Here is a 21,217-nt window from a genome sequence, read left to right as displayed (position 1 = left end):
TTTACCCTCTTTTTAGCAGACTATTTGGGAAGGAGAAAGATGCTGAATTTCATGCTAATAGGGCAAAATGGTTTTGTTAACTTATCTGAAATAATACTGCATTTGGAATTCAAATATCTGGAACAAATATAGCCTTTGCCATTATAGTTCTAGAAAGCTAGCTATGGAAATGCAAGTAGAAAAAAATGCAAGGTTAGTCTTCATCAGAGTAACTGTGTTAATCTCACCTTGAAATGCAATAATGATAACGCTATTAAAATAATTAATCTGGAAAAGGTCTCTGGAGCCATACAACTTAGTTCAATAATAGCTTCGTTCCTGTTGGTTGTATCACATTCAACAAGTTATTTAACCTCTCTGCCCCAACTTCCTTATGTGTAAGCAAAGATAATGAGATCATTTATTTCACAATACTTTTATAAGATTATAGGAGTTTTGCATGCCAAGGGCTTTGGATTATTTTTGGCACAGAAAATTCCATCGTTGCTGTGTATAGTTTGTTTCATTATTATTTTATTATCATTTCACTTATGAGTGTCCCTTTAGGGCATGCATATTAACATATCTGAAAAGTCCAATTCATCATGTAGGCAAATAATCTCTTAAGTATGCCAGATTTAGCATGTAAAATATAGGAAACTTAGTTAAATATAAACTTTTGATAAACCATGAAAACATTTTCAGTATGTCTGAAATATTTGATGCATACCTATGCAATATTCTAGAAGCCTTTCAAACCTTTCAGAAAATATTGACTCCTTTTTTCTATAGTTCTAACAAATGTTTCAAATTGTTTCTCCTTAACCTAGCTTGAAACATAATATATGAGCTAGACGCCATGACTAGGGACACAAAGTATTCCTTTTGACCAAGATTGAGTCCTGTCATAGTCAGTGTTACCTAGAAGTTGTAGAATGTGGTAGAACATTACCTTCTAAACCAAGTCAAAGAGAAATAATGAGGGAAATCTGCTGAATCTACTGGTTAATAGAAGGAACCTTAATTTTAGGTGGTTGGAAATGTGTTAGAATATAACCCTGAGGCTGCCAGAAGAGAGACTGTGCAATAAAGGATAAGCAAAAACAATGCAGAAGAAAACAGAGCAAAGGGATGAAAGAGAGAAAGACAAAATTCGCTTCTCAGACATGCTTTGAATTCCTGCAGCCAGCTGACTAGATTTGATATACCATTGGCATTTTCAATTATGGAAACCATTAAATTCTCTTTTTTTTTTTTTTTTTTTGAGATGGAGTGTCGCTCTGTCTCCCAGGCTGGAGTGCAATGGTGTGATCTTGGCTCACTGCAACCTCCACCTCCTGGGTTCAAGTGATTCTCCTGCCTCAGCCTTCCAAGTAGCTGGGATTACAGGTGCCTGCCACCACGCCCAGCTATTTTTTGTATTTTTAGTAGAGATGGGGTTTCACCAGGTTGGCCAGGCTGGTCTCAAACTCCTGACCTCATGTGATACACCCGCCTCAGCCTCCCAAAGTGCTGTAATTACAAGCATGAGGCCGGGCACAGTAAATTCTCTATTTTGTTAATACCAATTTGCATTCAATTCGTCACAATCATGGCTGAAAGATTTCTGGCAAAGAAATCAAATAAAAGGCCATCTATGAACCTTTGAAAATGCCAGAGTCCAAGGATAGCAGGTTACCTGGGGATAGGGAAGGATGATAGATATCAAAAATGCAAACTTCGTTACTTAGTAATTGTGCCTGATATCTTTCCTACATTAGAAGCTATGCTATAAACTTCTCAACAGTTTTGTTATCTATTGCTGTATAACAAACTATGCCAAAACTTAGCGGCTTAAAACAACAATTTATCACTTATTGTTCTATGGGTTGACGGGGCTTATCTGGTTGGTTCTCACTTAAGGTCTCCAAGCAGTTTCATTAACATGGCAGATGGGACTATAGTCATCTGAAGGCTCTGGTGAGCTGGACATCCAAGATGGCTAACTCACATGGCTAGAAGTTGATACTTGCTGTTGGCTGTGAGCCCAGGTGGAGGTGCCAACCCAAACACTATGTGGCTTGAGCTTCTCACAGCATGGAAGCTGGGTTCATGGACAAGCATTCCAAGAGATCCAGACAGAAGCTGCAATGTTTCTTATAATTTACCCTCCAAGCCATGAAGCATCACTTCTGTGTTTCATTGGCCAAAATTAAATCATATGGCCATTATAGATATAAGGGGAGGGGACTACACTAGGGCATGAATACAAGAACACATGGTTTATGGATGGGGGGAAGGGAAGGGGGTGGGTACATCACTGGCGACTCGCTATCACATTATGTTAATTAAAGTAGCCATTCCAATTACTATTCATATCAGAACACCTATCACAAAATGCAATTTCCTTACTTATTTGCTTCTGTATTATTTACTTTTCCCAGGAGAAGGTAAATTCTTTGAAGGCCCTGATGACATTTACTCTTTCCCCAATGCCCATTACAGTGCTTGCACATAGTAGCTGTTAGTGAAAGAGTAAATACATCAACTAATAAATGAATGAATAATTATTTTTCTTGAAACAAGTCTACTGGGCCTAGAAGATCATGCATACTCAACTTACTAAATCATTATTTTTATCATAGAAAAATGCTATTAGCCTGGAGATTTGAGTGCCTAAACAGGGAAGAATCAGTTGGCCTAGATACATTTGGAGAAATTATTTTGGTATAATATACATTTTGACAACATATTAAGAACTCAGAATAAAGCACTATTTTGTTAATCTATTTATATTTACCACTAAAATTGTGAGTGCTTTTTTTATTTCACCACTCTAATAATTTTAGGTTTGAAATGAATTAATCTACTATATTTATTACTTCAATCTCTGTAAGATTATCAGAAAAAGTTGGAGAGGCTCTCACAACCCAGATTGAAGGGGATTTGATAGGAGCTGGAGTATTAAGAATGTAACAATTAATGACCATATGGGTCCTGCCCATTATTAATGTTCCATTAATAATAAGCATCAATAGTATACTTAATATTTAGTAATGATTTAAGAAATAAATGTAACTAGTTTGGCATGTGAGATGAAGCTGGAGATGCAGACTTTCTCTAGAAGGGCATTTAAACCAATTCATGTTATTTCAGTTTCACTTAAAACTAGCACGTTTATTTTCTCAAATAATCATCAGAAAAATTCTACAACAGCACATAGCCCTTAGAAACATTTTGATAATTTGAATTAGACAAGTAACGATTTTAGTTCCCTAGAAATACACATACTTTAAAGAATTAATGGATAACAACTTCTGGGGCAATTTGGGTTTGGATTTTTGTCAAATTTTCAGTGTTTGCAAAATTGTTTCAGGCATTTGATGTGTTCTAAACCTAGAACACAGTTTATGCTTTTTTTCCCCCTACTTTCTCTTGGTTCGTGCCTCAAGAGTACTGAGTACAGTTGAAGCATCATTCTGTAATCCTCTCTTATGTCTCTAATATTTTATTAATAATGCAAGGAAGGAATTTTTGGTGGTTATCTTTCTGGTCATCTTCATGATTTCTATGCCCTTATGCAATAAGAAAATAATAGGGCTTTGCTTAGGTCTTTGTAAATACTAAATTAATTTCTACAATTCTGAAGACAGATGATCATGAGTATGAATCTCACCTCTGCTACTTAATATTTGAATGCTCTTCCCCAAGTGTCTTTATCTTTCTAAAACTCAGTTTTCTTATCCAAAAACTGGACTTCATAATAGCACTGTTTCTTATGGTTGTTGTAAGGATTAAATAAATTAACACCTGTAAAGTGTTTAGAACAGCAGGGGACAGTAAGCACTATGTAATTGTAAGCAATTATGATTATGATTATTGTCCATTGATCCAGATTCACAATCTTCTGAAGGAGTTAAAATATTATTATGTATTAGCCTGACACACACCCATAACTAGAAAAAAACAAGTTCAGAGAAACAGAATTGACCAGCTAAGAGCACACAGCTACTGAGTTGCAAATAAGTTTCAGCTTGAAGGGCTTACAATTTATAATTGGTGTGAAGAAACAGCAATTGTTTTCTGTGGAGATGCCAAATTCTTTTTCTATGTTCTCTGAATCCCAGGACAGTGTTCCCAGTAACATAGTATGATATGAGACACTTTCTTAATTCATGGAATCCAACTATATAAATTTTTCTTTTATTGAAAGTATAATTAGTAATAATTTTTAATTGTGGACCGTTTCTTAGTGCTCCTGAGTTTGAGAGATATTGTAAAAAAAAATTCTTAGTTCACATAAGATTAAATTTTGAGATGCAAGCTATTTTTGTTGTTTCTTCCTTTTATATTTGGTTTCTTTGTTTTAGTTTTACTTAGTGGCAGGTGGTTTTTGAGTTGTAGTTTTCTTTCCTTTTACTACTAATAATTTATACTGACCTAGATAAAAGTTTTCTCTGTAGGTAGGCAGACAGGCAGGCAGTAATTAGATATCTGACTGTATTAAGAACTACTTATATCAAAATGTGATTTACTGTACTTCTCAGATAAGGATTCCTCTTTGGTCTCTGGTGAGGTAGCAATTACCACATCATTTCCAAACTTCAACAGCTTATATGTGGAATTTGCAAGCATGTGTGCTGTGCAAGCATAAATTTGATGCCTGTGTTTAGACTCTTTATGACCATGTCGCAAATTCTGAGGCAGCATTTATGCAATGGAAAGTAAAGATATGACACAGAGACATCACACAAAAAAACTGCAGAGTTGATTTTTACACTAATGCTTCACTTTGTAAATAAGGAAAACTGAAATATCTTCAGCCCTATGGAACTAACATTAAAAAAGATAAAATTAATGTACATGATCTGATTATTTTCTACTATACTAGGGATTAATATTGTGCCACATATGTTTCACTGAACCTAGTAATAAACAACTGTTACTTATTTACTTATTTGCTGTAAGTTCTTTCCCTGTATATGGGTGTGGTGCCACACAGTAGGCATGATGAGTTCCTGCCAATTGGTTAATAAGGTTAAAATGATTACTGTAAGTGTTTGAAATAAAAAGTTATAATAACTTAGGCACAGTGGGTTAAGGACATACTCCACTAAGAGAAAAAATGCCTATATATTGAAATTATTAAAAAATATATTTTAACATTCCCTTTGTTTTAATAATTAATTTATTCATTTACAGGAAATACATTGATATTAAAGTACAATTTTATTCCTGTACCATTAGAAAATGTCACTTACCATAGAGGCAGGGAAAGGGAAAAGCACTATTTATAAGACTGTAAGTATACATCTATAACAAAATATTTAATCTTCTTCAAAGAGAATCTGAATATGTGATTTTAATAGAAAATATACCATTTTAACTTTGATTATTATACAATATGGAATTTAACAAGTTTGTCCACCAATTTCTATTTGTATTTAATATTTACCTGACTTCAGAGGCACAGTGACATATATAAACGTAAGAAATACAATGTGGATTTTATAGGCAAGATCCATCCTACGGTGCTTCTAAAATGACTCACAGAGAATATACTAAACAGTATCACAGATAAGTTAAGTGCAAACAGTGTAAAAAAGCTTGTTTATTATAGAAAAGTTGTCCAAAACTCCTATTTTTTGTTTTTCTTATCCAGCTTAGACTTCAGCATCCATCATTATATTCACTCTCTGGAAAATATGCCCGGCTACCTTGCCCACCCCCTCCCCCTATGTTTGCCACTTTTGCGAAACCTTAGCCAGGGTAAAACCTCACTACTGAATGTGACCAAGTGAAAACACAACTAAGGAGATTTATCTTACTTAAAATTGATGATCACAAGTTTCAAGTGGGAATACATTGTTCTCTTTCAATCATACAAGATATTCTAATATATATATTCAAATATATAGCCTCACCATATATATTTAATATATATTAAATATAATAAACAATATATATTAAATATATCAATATATTAAATATAATAAATACTATATATTAAATATATTAATATATATTAGATACATTAAATAAAGGATATATATATATATCCTTTCTTTTCTATTCAGACACTCCTCCCCAATCCTTGACTTAGCTATTGAGTTGTTTCTAGTTTATTGAGAAAAAAAAGTAATCAGAAAACATCTCTATAAACTTTGATTTTTAAGATTTTTTCCCATTCCTGTGAAAAATGCTGTTGGCATTTTGATAGGGATTATATTGAATCTCTAGATTGCCTTGTAGGTTTTAGTATATAGATCTTTCACCTACTTGATTAAATTTATTCCTGAGCATTTTATTCTTTTTGATTCCATTGTAAATGGAATTTTCTTAATTCTTATTCCATTTGCTGTTGCATATAAAACACAGATAATTTTCATATGTTAGCTTTGTATCTTGCAACTTCATTATACTTGTTAATTAGTTCTAAAAGTTGTTTTCCCTTTTGGATTTTGTAGACATAAGATTATGTTCTCTGTGAACAGAGGTAATTTTACTTCTTTATTTTATATTTGGGTGTCCTTTCTTTTTCTGACCTAATTGCTCTGGATAGGACTTCTAGTACTATGTTGAATAGAAGTGGTAAGAATGAGCACCCTGGTCTTGTTTGTGATCTAGGGGGAAAAGCTTTCAATGTTTTACCATTGAATACAATCTTAGCTATGAGTTTTTCAGATGTGGCCTTTATTATGTCAAGGTAAATTCCTTCTATACCTAGTTTTTTGAGTATTTTATTGAAGATTTGTGCATCTGTTAATCAGGGACATTGTTCTGTAGTTTTCTTTTCTTATAGTGTCTTTGTTTGGCTTTGGTATCAGAATTAATATTCATATAGAACCACAAAATATTCAAAATTGCAAAAGCAATCTTGAGAAAAAAGTACAAAGTTGGAGGCATCATACTACCTGATTTCAAAATATATTACAAAGTTATACTAATTATAGTAATTAAACAGTACCGTATTGGTATAAAGACAGACATATTATAATGGAAGAGAATAGAGACCCTAGTAATAATCCCACAGATATACAGATATTTATCTTCCACCAAGGCGCCTGCCAAAAATACACAATAGGGAAAAATAGTCTCTTCAAAAAATGTTGAGAAAATGAATATTCACGTGCAAAATAATAATATTGTTCTTTTATCTTACACCATACACAAAAATCAACTCAAAATAGGTTAAATACTTAAACTTAAAACCTGAAATTGTAAATATCTTAAAAGAAAACACAGAAAAATCTTCATGACATTGGTGTTGGCAGTGATTTCTTGAATATAATACCAAGAGCGCAAGAAACAAAAGTAAAAATTAGGCAAATGGGACTACATAAAACTGAAAAGCTTCTGCACAGCATAATAAACTATTAGGCTGGGCACGGTGGCTCACGCCTGTAATCCCAGCACTTTGGGAGGCCAAGATGGGTGGATCACTTGAGGTCAGGAGTTCAAGACCAGCCTGGCCAACATGATGAAACCCCATCTCTACTAAAAATACAAAAATTAGCCCGGTTTGGTGGTGTGTGTCTGTAATTCAAGCTACTCAGGAGGCTGGGGCACGAGAATCACTTAAACCCAGGAGGTGGAAGTTGCCATGAGCTGAGATTGTGCCACTGCGCTACAGGCCTAGGTGACGGAGCAAGACTCCAAAAAAAAAAAAAAAAGGAGAAACAAAGAAAGAGACTATTAATAGTGAGAAGGCAAACTGTAACCTGGTTGAAATGGAGACAAATATTTACAAGCCATATATCTGATAAGGGGTTAATATCCAAAATATGCAAGGAACTCCTACAACTCAACAGAAAAAAAAGGACCTGATTTTGAAATGGGCAAGTGATTTTAATTGACATTTAAAAAAATACATAGATGTCCCAAAAATATTTGAAAAGATGTTTAATGTCAGTAATCATTAGAAAAATGCAAATCAAAACTACAATGAAATATATCTTCACAACTATTAGGATGTCTATTATTAAAAAAATAGATTATCTGTAGAAAATTATATATAGATAGATATGATCTATTCGCTGGTTGTTTCCAGCTACTGACTATTAAAAAATATGAGTATTTGCCTATACAGTTTTTTTAATTTTTCCATGGTAAATACCCAGCAGTGGGGTTGATGAATCATATGGCAAGTACCTTTTTCATTTTAAAAGATACTGTTCAACTGTTTTTTGTTTGTTTGTTTGTTTGTTTTTGAGACGGAGTCTTGCTCTGTCGCCCAGGCTGGAGTGCAGTGGCGCGATTTCAGCTCACTGCAAGCTCCACCTCCCGGGTTCACGCCATTCTCCTGCCTCAGCCTCCCGAGTAGCTGGGACTACAGGTGTGCACCACCACGCCCAGTTAATTTTTTGTATTTTTTAGTAGAGACGGGGTTTCACCATGTTAGCCAGGAACCGTGTTAGCCAGGATGGTCTTGATCTCCTGACCTCGTGATCCACCTGTCTCAGCCTCCCCAAGTGCTGGGATTACAGGCTTGAGCCACCGCGCCCGGCCTTTAACTATTTTTGTGTTCCCAGTGCATCCTCATCAGCACTTGGTGTTAATACTATTTTTCATTTAGCCTTTCTTATGTGTGGAAGTATCAAATAATTGCTACAATTTGCATGTTTCTAATGGGGGAGATGTAGAGCATTTTAAAAGAGCTTATTTGCAATGTATATATCATCTTTAATAAACTTTCTGTTCTTTTGCCCATTTTCAAATTTGATTATCTGATTTCATATCATTGAGTATAGTGAATTCTTTACATATTTAGGTTAAAAATGTTTTGTCAAACATGTGATTTGCACATATAATTTTTATATTTTGTGGCTTGCATTTTTATTTGCTTAATAGTGCCTTTCACAGAGCAGGGTTTTGGATTTTTACTAAATTTATTTTACTGACTTTTTTCTTTTATAGATCATTTTTTTTGTCATGTCTAAGAACATTTTGTTTAACCATAGATTAAAAAGATTTTCTCCATATTTTTATGTAGAAATTTTATTTTACATTTCACATTTAGATACAGGATCCATTTTTCATAAATTTTTGTATGAAGTGTGAGTTAGTTCCAGGTTTAATTTTGCCTACTGATATTTAATAATTCCTACATCATTTGTTAAAAAGACTATCCTTCCTCTTTTACATTGCTTTTGCCCTTTTATTTAAAAAATTAGTTGACTATACTTGAGTGGATCTATATTATTAATTGATTCTCTAATGTGTTCCATTGATCTCTGTGTCTATCCATCCACCAATAATATACTTTCCTGATAATTGTAGGTTTATGGTAAAGAGGTTTTAGAATCAGATAGTGGAGTTCCTTCACCTTCATTTTTCTTTTACAGATTGTTTTACTATTCTAGTTTCTTTGCCTTTCTGTATACATTTTAAAATTGGCTTGTCTATAGCTACACAAACATCCTGCTGAGATTTTATATGACATGCAATAAATCTATAGATCAATTTGGAGAGAATTAACATCTTCCCTATGCTAAGTTTACTGATTTATGACCATGGCCATATTTCTTATTATGGTCTTCTTTTATTTTTCATCAAAATTTGTAGTTTTCAGGATGTATATACTGTGTGTGGTTTGATATCCTGTGTATGCTTTGATATACCTAAGTATTTAACTTTTTGAGGTATTATAAATGTTACTATATATTTAGTGTTTCTTTCTGATTATTTATTTCTCTTGTGCAAAAATACAGTTTTTTATGTGTGTTGACCTTGCATTCTATAACCTTGATAAATTCAATTTTTAGTTCTAGAAAACATTTGGAAACTCCTTGATATTTTCTGCATAGGCAATCATGTAATCTGCAGATAGGCTCAGTTATAGTTGCCTGTATTTTATCTTCCAACACTATTTCACTGGCTAGGTCTTCTGGTACTATGCTGAATAGAAATAGTGTGTGCATTATGCCTTCTTCTTAATCTTAGGGTGGAAGTTTTTAGTCTTAATCATTAAATATGATGTTTGCTATGGGTTTATTGTAGAAGTTCCTTATTAGATTAAGGATGGTATTATTCCCAGTTTTCTGAGTTTTTAAAAATAATTTTTAGGTGTTGGTTTTTGTCAAATAATTTTTTATGTCAGTTAATGTATCATGAGGACTTTTTACACTTTAGATTTTCAGTATGATGGATTATAGTGCTTTGTTTTCAAATAGTGATTTTCAAATCCATCTTGTATTTCTGGAATGAAACTCCCTTGACTATGATGTAATATTATTTTTATATATTATAGAATTCTGCTAGATTTTTTTGAGAATACTTGCATTTATGTTTATGGGAGACATTTTTAAGAGTTTTCATGTTTTGTATTGTCTTTATCTGTTTTTGGTAATAAGGTAATTCTGGAATTATAATATGACTAGGAAATATTTCTTTCTATTCTGTTTTCTCAAATAAATTGGGTAGATTTGATGTTGTTTCTTGTTTAAATTTTTGGCAGAACTTACTAATAAAATTAACTATGGAAATGTATGTTTGAAAAAACTTAACTGGAAATTTATTTTTAATACTTATATACAATTTAGGTTATATCTTCTTGGATGAGTTTTGGTAACATCATTATTTTAAGTAATTGGTCCAATTTATCTAAGTTGTTGAAATTGTATGAATTGTTTGTAGTTTTTTCTTGTTATATTTTAATATCTATAGTGATATTTTCTTTTTTTTTCTGATATTGCCTTGTGTCCCTTCTTTTTTCTTTGACAATCTTCTAGAAATTTTTATTCATCTTTAAAAAAAGCAGGTTTGGTTTCATTGATTTTCTTTATATATATTATTTTGGGGTTTTCAGTTTTATTATTTTTCTCTTATTATTTCTTTTTCTATTATTTATATCTTCTTTGCTTTGAGTTAATGTTTCTATTTTCCTAGGCTCTTTAGGTGGAAGCTTATAGCATTGTTTGGAAAGTATTCTTTCTTTTTAAAGAAATAGAGGCATTTAGTGTATACATATACATCTGTGCTTTATTTTAGTTGCATATCTCCTATTTTAAACATTGTATTATAATTTTAATTAGTAAAATGTACTTTCTTTTGACACATGCATCACTTAGAGGTATACTGTCTAGCCTTTGCAGATTTGTCTCTTTTTTGTTACTGCCTTCTACTTTAACTCCAGTTGATCATTGCTTATCGTACTTTGCATGATTTTGATATTTTAAAATGTGTTAGATTGGTTTACAAAAGAGTGTCCTATGTCTTGGTTAATGTTCCACTTACGCTTGCAACAATGCATATTCTGCTGCTGTCTAATAGAGTGTTTCCACAAATCTTAATGAGATTTTTTGGCTGATAAAATTGTTCAATTATTTTATATCCAGTCTCATTTTTTTTATCCAGTTGCTCCATTGATTACCGAGAGCCCCAGTTTTCCCTGTTTCTTCATTTGTTTCCAATTCACTGTGTTTCTATTTGTTACTGTACAATTTTTATAATTATTTTAATATATCTCTTTGAATTTTTTTTTCAGGGAGAGAAAGTGAGGCATTTATTGCAGGGCACCAAGCAAGGAGAATTGTGCAGTTCATCCTGAAGACCCAAACTCCCTGAAGTCTTACATGTAAGGCCTTTTTGAATTATTTTTCATTTTTTATTTTTTTAATTTCCATATTTTTTTGGGGAACAGTTGGTATTTGGTTACATGAGTAAGTTTTTTGGTGGTAATTTGTGAGATTTTGGTGCACCCATCACCCAAGCAGTATACAATGAACCCATTGTGTAGCATTTTATCCCTCACCCACTTCCTGCCCTTTCTCTGGAGTCCCCCAAGTCTATTGTATCATTCTATGCCTTTGCATCCTCATCGCTTAGCTCCCACATATGAGTGAGAACATAATGATGTTTGGTTTTCCATTCCTTGGGTGCTTCATTAGAAGAACAATCTCCAATCCCATTCAGGTTGCTGTGAATGCCATTAATTCATTCCTTTTTTGGCTGAGAAACTGTGAGATATGTATGTGTGTGTGTGTGTGTGTGTATATATACATATATATGTATATATATGTATATATATCACATTTGATTATATATATCACATTTGATTACATATATCACATTTGATTATATATATCACATTTGATTACATATATCACATTTGAATATATATATATATATATATATATATATATATATATCTATCTCACAGTTTCTCTATCCACTTGATTGATGGGCATTTGGGCTGGTTCCACATTTTTGCAAATGTGAATTCTGCTGCTATAAACCTGTGTGCAAGTATGTTTTTTGTGTAATGAGTTATTTTCCTTTGGGTAGAAACCCAGTAGTGAAATTGCTCGATAGAATGGTAGTTCTACTTTTAGTTCCTTAAAGAATCTCCATACTGTTTTCCATAGTGGCTGTACTAGTTTACATTCCCACCAGCAGTGTAAAAGTGTTCCCTTTTCACCACATCCATGCCAACATTTCTTTTTTTATTTTTTAATTATGGCCATTCTTGCAGGAGTAAGGTGGTATCACGTGATGGTTTTGATTTGCATTTTTCTGATCATTAGTGATGTTGAGAATTTTTCCATTTATTTGTTGGCTATTTGTATATCTTGTTTTGAGAATTGTCTAAGCATGTCCTTAGTCTTCTTTTGGATGGGATTTTTTTTTCTTGCTAATTTGTTTGAGTTTGTTGTAGATTCTGAATATTAGTCTTTTGGTGGATGTATAGATTGTGAAGATTTTCTCTCACTCTGTGGTTGGTGTGTTTAATCTGCTGACTGTTTCTTTTTCTGGGCAAAAGTTTTAAGTGACACTATTTCACAAGATAGAGAAATAGGAAATTCTCCCTAAATCATTCTATGAAGCCAGTATCACCTTAATACCCAAACCGAGCAAGGATATAATGAAAAAAGAAAACTACAGACCAATATCCCTGATGAACACAGATACAAAAAATCTTAACAAAATACTAGCTATCTAAATCCAATAGCACATCAAAAAGATAATCCACCATAATCAAGTGGGTTTCATACCAGAGATGCAGGAATGGTTTAACATACACAAGTCAATAAATGTGATACACCACATAAACAGAATTAAAAACAAAAATCACATGATCATCTCAATAGTTGCATAAAAATCATTTGACAATATCCAGCGTTCATTTATGATTAAAATCCTCAGCAAAATCGGCATATAAGGGACATACCTCAATGTGATGAAAGCCATCTATAATACATCTATGATACAGCCAACATAATACTGAACAGGGAAAAGTTGAAAGCATTCCCTCTGAGAACTGGAACAAGACAAGGACACCCAATTTTCCCACTTCTATTCAACATGATACTGGAAGTCCTAGCTAGAGCAATCAGAAAAGAGAAAGAAATAAAGCATATCCAAGTCAGTAAAGGGGGAGTCAAACTTTCACTGTTTGCTGATGATATGATTGTATACCTAGAAAACCATAAAGACTCCCCCAAAAAGCTCCTAGCTGATAAATGAATCCAGCAACATTTTTAGGATACAAAATTCATGTACACAAATCAGTAGCACTGCTGTAGACTAACAGCGACCACTTCGGCTGTTGAGAATCAAATCAATAACTCAACCCCTTTTTACAATAGCTGCAAAAAAATAAAATACATAGGAATATACCTAACCAAGGAGGTGAAAGACCTCTAGAAGGAAACCTACAAAACGCTGCTGAAATAAATTATAGACAACACAAATAAATGGAAACACATCCCATACTCAGGGATGGGTAGAATCAATGTTGTGAAAATGATCATACTGTGAAAAGAAATTTATAAATTATATGCAATTCCCATCAAAATACCACCAACATTTGTCACATAACTAGAAAAAACAATTCTAAAATTCATATGGAGCCAAAAAAGAGCTCGCATAGACAAAGCAAGACTAAGCAAAAAGAACATCTGGAGTTATCACATTACCTGATTTCAAACTATACTATAAGACCATAGTCACCAAAACAGCATAGTACTGATATAAAATTAGCCACATAGACCAATGAAACAGAATAGAGAACCCAGAAACAAACTCAAATACTTACAGCCTACTGATCTTCAACAAAGCAAACAAAAACATAAAGTGGGGAAAGGACAACCTGTTCAACAAATGGTGCTGGGATGATTGGCAAGCTACATGTAGGAGAATGAAACTGGGTCTTCATCTCTCACCTTACACAAAAGTCAACTACAGGTGGATCAAGGACTTAAGTCTAAGACCTGAATCTATAAAAATTCTAGAATATAACATCGCAAAAACCCTTCTAGACATTGGCTCATGAAAAGACTTCATAACCAAGAATCCAAAAGCAAATGCAATAAAAACAGAGATAAATAGGTAGGATTCAATTAAACTAAAGAACTTTTGTATAAATTTTTTAATAGTTACTCTAGGACAGAGGTTCTCAACCAAGGAAAATCCCCCCGTTCCTTTAAGAAACATTTGATAATATTTGGAGATGTTTTTCATTTGTAACTGGGAAGTGGGGTGCTAATGACATCTATCTGGTTGTTAGAGGCCAGGCATATTGTCAGAAGCCTTACAATGTGCAGAACAGTTCTGCACAACAGTTATCTGGCAGAAAATGTCATTCATACTAAATTGAGAAATCCTTTCCTAGGGAATATATATTTTACTTATCACAGTCTAATACTATCAATACTTCACCACTTTGAATAGAATGTAAGCACCTTACCATAACTATTCTCTCCCTTTATGTTATGATTTCCTTATGTGTATTTTCTATACATACATTTGAACCAAATCAGATAATTTTGTCTGTTGTTTAGCTTGGAAACTTCTTATGAATATGTCTTCACACCCACTGATTTGCTCCTCTGTCATCTCCATTTTGCTATTGTGTCCATTCACAGAGTTCTGTAATTTGGTTATCATATAGTTTTATTTCTGAATTCCCAGTTTGTTCTTCATTATATACTTTTTTTCTGAAAATTTTTATTTATCACTTGTTTCAAGGATGATTGCCATTGCTTGTTGGAATATTTTATAATAGCTGCTTGTATTTCCAACATTTCAGTCATCTTTGATTCCTTTTTCTTATTCTATTTGAGATTTTTCTTATTCTTACCCAGACCAACTTTGGATTGTATCTTGGACATTTTGAGTACTGTCATGAGACTGTTTCCTAATCAAATTCTTCTATTTCAGCAGGCATTTAACCTGTTTCAGTTCAGAACACTTGTCCTGGCCTAATTTATGGGATTGTGGATAAAATGTCAATTTTGTTTTCAAAGTCCTTGTTGTACTATTCTGATCTGTCCTGCTTATGTGCTATCCATAGGTCATTCAGAAACCCGTTGGGTATTCCACAATGTAGATCATTTCTCAAGGAATTGCTGTTTTGATTCTGCTCTGTTTCACATACCGACTGCCCGGGGTGTTTCATGCATTCATAACGCTGATTTAAAGAATCTCTTTACCTTTCTTCTTTTCTTCCCTCTTTAATTCTCCCTCTCCTTCCTAAATGGGAAAGCAAATCCTTGATTTTCATAAACATTGCCTTCAACCAACACTATTTTTGCTTGGAGCCATTTTATTTTAATATTCAATTTTGAATAAATATATTCCTATGTAACTGATATTACATTTGATGTTCCCATTTTAGATACTGACCAAGTGTCATCCCTATTTATTTCATCCTTTGAACTTTTTCAACCTCTTGCTATATTTTTCCTATACAAATCTATTTCCCTTGAAGGCTTTGTTTTAGCATAGCCTTATCTGGTGAAAATATATAGCTGTCAAAATGAAATTTTTATCAATAAAGATTGTGAAGCTGGGCCAGGTACCTCCAAGTCACTCTTTACAGGCATACAGTTAATAGAAACAGGCATAGGTGAAGTTTACTCAGAGTAAGGATATCACTAAAACTAAAGCAGAAAATATCAGTAGATTGTACAGTATTTGACAGCACTAAAAGGAGATATTATTAAAACTCAAACCTTCCATGAGATGAAATAAATAAACACTATAGGTAGAGAGATCCAGGTATCTTCTTGCAAAACTAGTAGACAGCAAAGATAACATGGGTGTTACAATTATGACATTTGAAATCACAGGGGTCTTTCACAATGATAATCTAATTTAATGCCTCAAAATGAGACTTTTAACAGGTGATTTAGATACATTATTCTTTCATTCTTGTAGCACAATTTACAATATGTGTATGTGATTTTACATGTTAACTTAGCACTCAAAAGCCATATTTCTTTTAGATCTTTTGCCTAAAGCAAACACTGCCATTAAATGAGTGGTAGGTAGCTGTCAGCATTCTGTGTATTTCAAACTTAATGAAAGGTATTTTATGAATCATTTTATTTATTTTCTTCCTAGGGAGGAAGGAAATGTGGGGTTTTCCAACTTTTGAGCTGAGGAGTACTTAGTACTACTAATAATGTATTGTAGTTGTAAACATAATATGGTTTTCATTAAGAGATTTAAAATTATTAATGCAGACTGTGAATCAAGTCACCTTTTAAAAATTGTTCAAGGGTAGCAGACATATAAAAAAGTGAACATATTACAAGCAAAATAATTTTTACAAAATGAACACTTTCACTTTCCAGCCTCAAAATTAAAAAAATAGCATATTGCCAGTATCTTAGAAAGTATCATCATGTCTCCCCAAAAGTAACTATTACTGCCACTTCCAGTTATGCTTGGCTTTCAACCTTAAATAAATAAAAACATACAGTGTATACTCTGTTCTGTTTTTTCAAATTATGTTTGTGACATTTATTCATTTGGTTATATGCAGTAATATTCACTTATCATTACACCAACCATGGTATAGTATTCCATTGTGTAAGTATACTAAAATGTAATTATCTATTCTGTTGTTAATACACTTTTGGCTTATTTCTAATTTTCCTATATTACTAGTGGAACAATAAGCATGAATTGATTTTGGTGAATAAAGACATACATTTAGCTGAGTTTCTGTCTGAGAATGAAATTGTTAAACATAAGATATGTATTTGTTCAGCTCTAGTAGACACTGCCAAACAATTTAACAATTTTCCAAAATGAATGCACTAATGTATATTTCTACTATATAGAAAATTGTTGCTCCACATTCTTGCCAATACTTGGTATTATTTTCACTTTAAAATTTAACCATTTTGATTTTGCATGGTGGTACTTCATTAAATTTTTAATTATTATATCCCTGAAGACTAATGAAGTAGAGCAGCTATTGATATGTTTATTGGCTTTATACATGAACTCATTTGTAAGAGCATGTTCAAGTTTTTTTGCAGTTTTGTTAGGCTTGGCTCAATCATTTTTGTTTGTAGTTTATGTTATGATTACTACATAATAGTCTTTGTCAAATATGTGTATTGTCCATTATTTCTTCCATTTTGTATCTTCTCACTTCCAAGAGATCTTTTAATAAGCAGAACTTTATTTTAATATAGTCTTATCTATCAAAATTTATTTTAAGGCTAAGCATTTATTTATGAACTTTATTTACTAAATTAAGATATATTTGCCTATCCAAGGTATATGAAATATTCCCTGATATTTTTATCATAAAGACATATTGCTAGAATTTTTATGTTATATTCAGAATTATTTTTATGTAAATTAAACTTTATATTTACTTTTTCATATGGATATTTGATTGACCTGGTACTGAGAGGTGACAGCGTGCTGGCAGCCCTCGCTCGCTCTTGGCACCTCCTGGGCCTTGGCACCCACTGTGGCCACACTTGAGGAGCCTTTCAGCCCGCTGCTGCACTGTGGGAACCACTCTCTGGGCTGGTCGAGGCCAGAGCCGGCTCCTTCTGCTTGCAGGGAGGTGTGGAGGGAGAGGCGCAGGCGGGTGGGAACCGAGGCTGCTCGCGGGCCAGCGTGAGCTGCGGGTGGGTGCAGTCTGGGTGGGCCCACACTCGGAGGGGCCAGCCGGCGCCATCGGCCCCAGGCAGTGAGGGGCTTAGCACCCAGGCCAGCAGCTGCGGAGGGTGTGCCAGGTCCTCCTAGCACTGCCAGCCTGCCCCGAGCTCGAATTCTCGCCAGGTGTCAGCCGCCTGCCCGCGGGGCAGGGCTCAGACCTACAGCCCACGTGGGCCCAAGCCACTGCCCCCCTCCCCCACCCGCCCCTGTGGGCTCCCAGGCGCCGGAGCCTCCCTGATGGGAACCGCCCCCTGCTCCAGGGCACCCAGTCCCATTGACCGCCCAAAGGCCGAGGAGTGCAGGTACAGGGGTGCGGGCCTGGCAGGCACGGGATCCACTAGGGGAAGATGATCCTTTCCCAAATGACCAGCATGTCACGTTTATTACAAAAACGGGGACCATGTATGTATGGTTGTGTTTCTCGATATTTCTTACATTATTCTATTTTCTATCTTTGCAATAAAGTTATAGTATTAATATGTGGTTGAATTAATTATTCAGGGCATTTATTCCTGTAAAACTTTTTATTGACTTTTTTTTTGCCCTACTTCCTAACTCTTTTTAAATAAATGTTAGAAAAAGATTATTTCTATCAAATGTAAAGTGCTGGAATTTTTAATGCAGTTGCATCAGATGTATAGATAAATATCTTTATCATATTGAGTCTTCTCCATGATCATTATACTTAAATATACATTAATTTAACTTAATATTATATTGAATACAGAGTATCTTTTTAAGCTTTGGATGATACTCTTACCCTAACGTGAAAGTTTATTTTATTCCCTGCTGGGCAGATGGGAATTACTGTTACAAATCTGGTTTGCGCTTTCAGGGAGACTTGGTCTAACTCTAGTTCATGCCTGCTCCTAAGATGTAGCCCTCCCAAAGTCTTACTGGAACTACTCGTTCAGTACTGAGCCTCAACTCTTTGTGCTTTCTCAGCACTATGAGCTTCCCATATCTTGCTTTGTACAGTTTATTAAGTGTTTCGGGCTCAAATTCCTGAATCTCATTTCACTCAAAAGTCTTAGCTTTCCCAAATTGCCTCAGTAGCCCTGAACTTTTACTTATTTTTTTTAGAACCCTGTGAGATTGTCAACATTTCTGCTAGTTTCCTTACCTCTCTGTCCAGCCTCTTTATCCAGAATCTCAGATGCTAACTGCGCCGACATCTCATAACATATGTTAAAAACATCCACTTCTCCCAATAATTTAAAATGGTACATTATTATATAGTAAAATTTTATAGGCAATTTGGTGCCTTTCTAGTTTTACTATTCTGTTTTTCTGTGTTTAACTGCCATTCTTTTCAAGAAATTCTGAAATAATTTTTTGATGGTGAAATATATTGTTTAATAAAACTTTTTACAGTATTGAGTGAAACAATTTTTGTATTCTTTGATATTTTCTTTTGGGGTTAATATATAACCAATTTTCAATAATATTTGTGCTTAAAAACAAATTGCATTTCAATTTTTGCTTCAGAATTAAATTTATATACAAGTTGAGCATCCTTAATTCAAAAATCTAAAAATTTATAATCAAATTTGCCTTATTAATTAAAAAATTGAAAAGTGCCTTTTTTAAATCATAGAGTAAATAATGCATTTCTGCTGGAGCCTTTTAGAAATGTGGAATATGTATCATATAGGATTTAAAAAAACTACAGCACTAGTATGAGAGAGTGGGGATTGAATCCTAACTATAGCATATCACTTACTATTTTATAATCTGAGTAAGTTACTAAATCTCTCTGGACCCTGGTTTCTTAAGATATATAACATTGGAATATATTGTTTATTTTATTGTTGTGAGTAATGAATGAGATGATGTAAGTGAACTGTGCAGTATAGAACTTGATACATAGTATGCTTCTAACAAAGAGGCCTGTTAATAATAGTTTGCAATGTGGGGACCTATTGCTCAATTAGAGACAGTTTTTATTAGATCTCAGAACTTAAATTTTTAAACAATTTTCAACTGAACCAATTTGACAAATATAAACATTTTCAAACCATTATTTTTTTTCCTTTCCTTGATACCCAGCAATGCTCTTTTCACATTAGATATGTGAAATGATAATGCTGCATATTCTCACACATAATTGATTACTTAACCAACTGTTCTTTAAGGGCTTAATAACAAATGAGTGAGAGGTAAAAATATTTTATATTTAAATTCCTTATATAATCATGATGTATATATTTTTCATTTTAATTTGAATGACACTCTCTAATAAAAAAGAATATACATGATTTTGTGGACCTTTTTACATATAAAATTTATGAAAGATTACTAGGCCCCATGCCATTAATAATCATCAACCAGAAAAAGAGAAAACATATTTTCAGTATAAAAAAATAATTATTATAAAATATTTTTTCTCCATTACTATGTTTATGGTGCAATGCTATTTGCATATGTGCCTCACTGTTAAATTTGGGGATGAGAGATAGACTCTAGCTAACTGACATTGAACTCTACCAGAAAGAAACCTTGTACAGCAATAGTAGAAAAGTTGAATGTCAAGATTTATTGATCCTATGTAGCAAATATGAGTTACACAAATTATTTGATCTCAAATTTAATTAATACACAAGTACAAAGGAATGCTGCAAGATTTTTCAATATAAAATAGATTATAGGATGCTTCAAACAAAATAATAGGAAGAGAAAAATAGAATGTTAAAGGTACATCAGATAAGAAGAAAAAAGGCAATACAAATAACTGAAAACACAAAAGGATGCTGAATCTCATTATAGTGTCAAGTGAAATTTTCTGAATATTTTCATGTTTCTGCAGAATCAGATTTTTGTCAGCAAAAAAAAAAATGCTGGCAATCTGTGTGTGAACACTGAATGATAAACACAATTTTGAAGTTAGAAGCAGTGAATTGCTCCAAAAAGATTTTCTTATTTTTTAAATGATAATACATTTGATAACTAGATAATATGAATCAATTCCTTGAAAGATGCAATCTATCAAAACTCACACAGAAATAAATATATAACTTGAGTAGGACTATATCTATTCAAGACATTAAATGATTAATAACCTTTCAAAACAGAAAGCATCATGATGGTCCAGATAAGTTCATTGGTAAATTCCACCACACATTTAAAGAAGAAATTATACCAATTCTCTGAGTTTTTTTTTCTGGGAAATATAAGCAGAAGAAATTATTTCTAACTTATCCTACAAAGATAGCATTATCCTAAAGCAAAACCAGACAACTAACAAGAAAGGAAAATTACAGAAAAAAAGTCTCTCATAAGCAAAACTGAAAAAATCCTCAACAAAATATTAACAAATTATGTCCAAAAATGTATAAAAAGAATTATATGCCAT

The 21,217-nt window shown here is 33.2% G+C and overlaps 1 long non-coding RNA gene across 1 annotated transcript in view; it reads left to right on the top strand.

Annotated features, from left to right (window-relative positions):
• Positions 1 to 21,217, top strand: part of LOC134810549 (uncharacterized) — a 781,635-nt gene that overhangs the window by 137,629 nt on the left and 622,789 nt on the right. Inside the window, exon 3 of the long non-coding RNA XR_010158894.1 lies at positions 11,444 to 11,533. This is a non-coding gene — a long non-coding RNA (uncharacterized LOC134810549). The remainder of the gene's footprint in view (positions 1 to 11,443; positions 11,534 to 21,217) is intronic.

Source organism: Pan troglodytes, chromosome 6 (genome assembly GCF_028858775.2).
Source record: "Pan troglodytes isolate AG18354 chromosome 6, NHGRI_mPanTro3-v2.0_pri, whole genome shotgun sequence".
Lineage (NCBI taxonomy): Eukaryota > Metazoa > Chordata > Mammalia > Primates > Hominidae > Pan > Pan troglodytes.
Note: the sequence above shows the minus strand (reverse complement) of the source record. Positions and strands in the feature narration are given on the sequence as shown.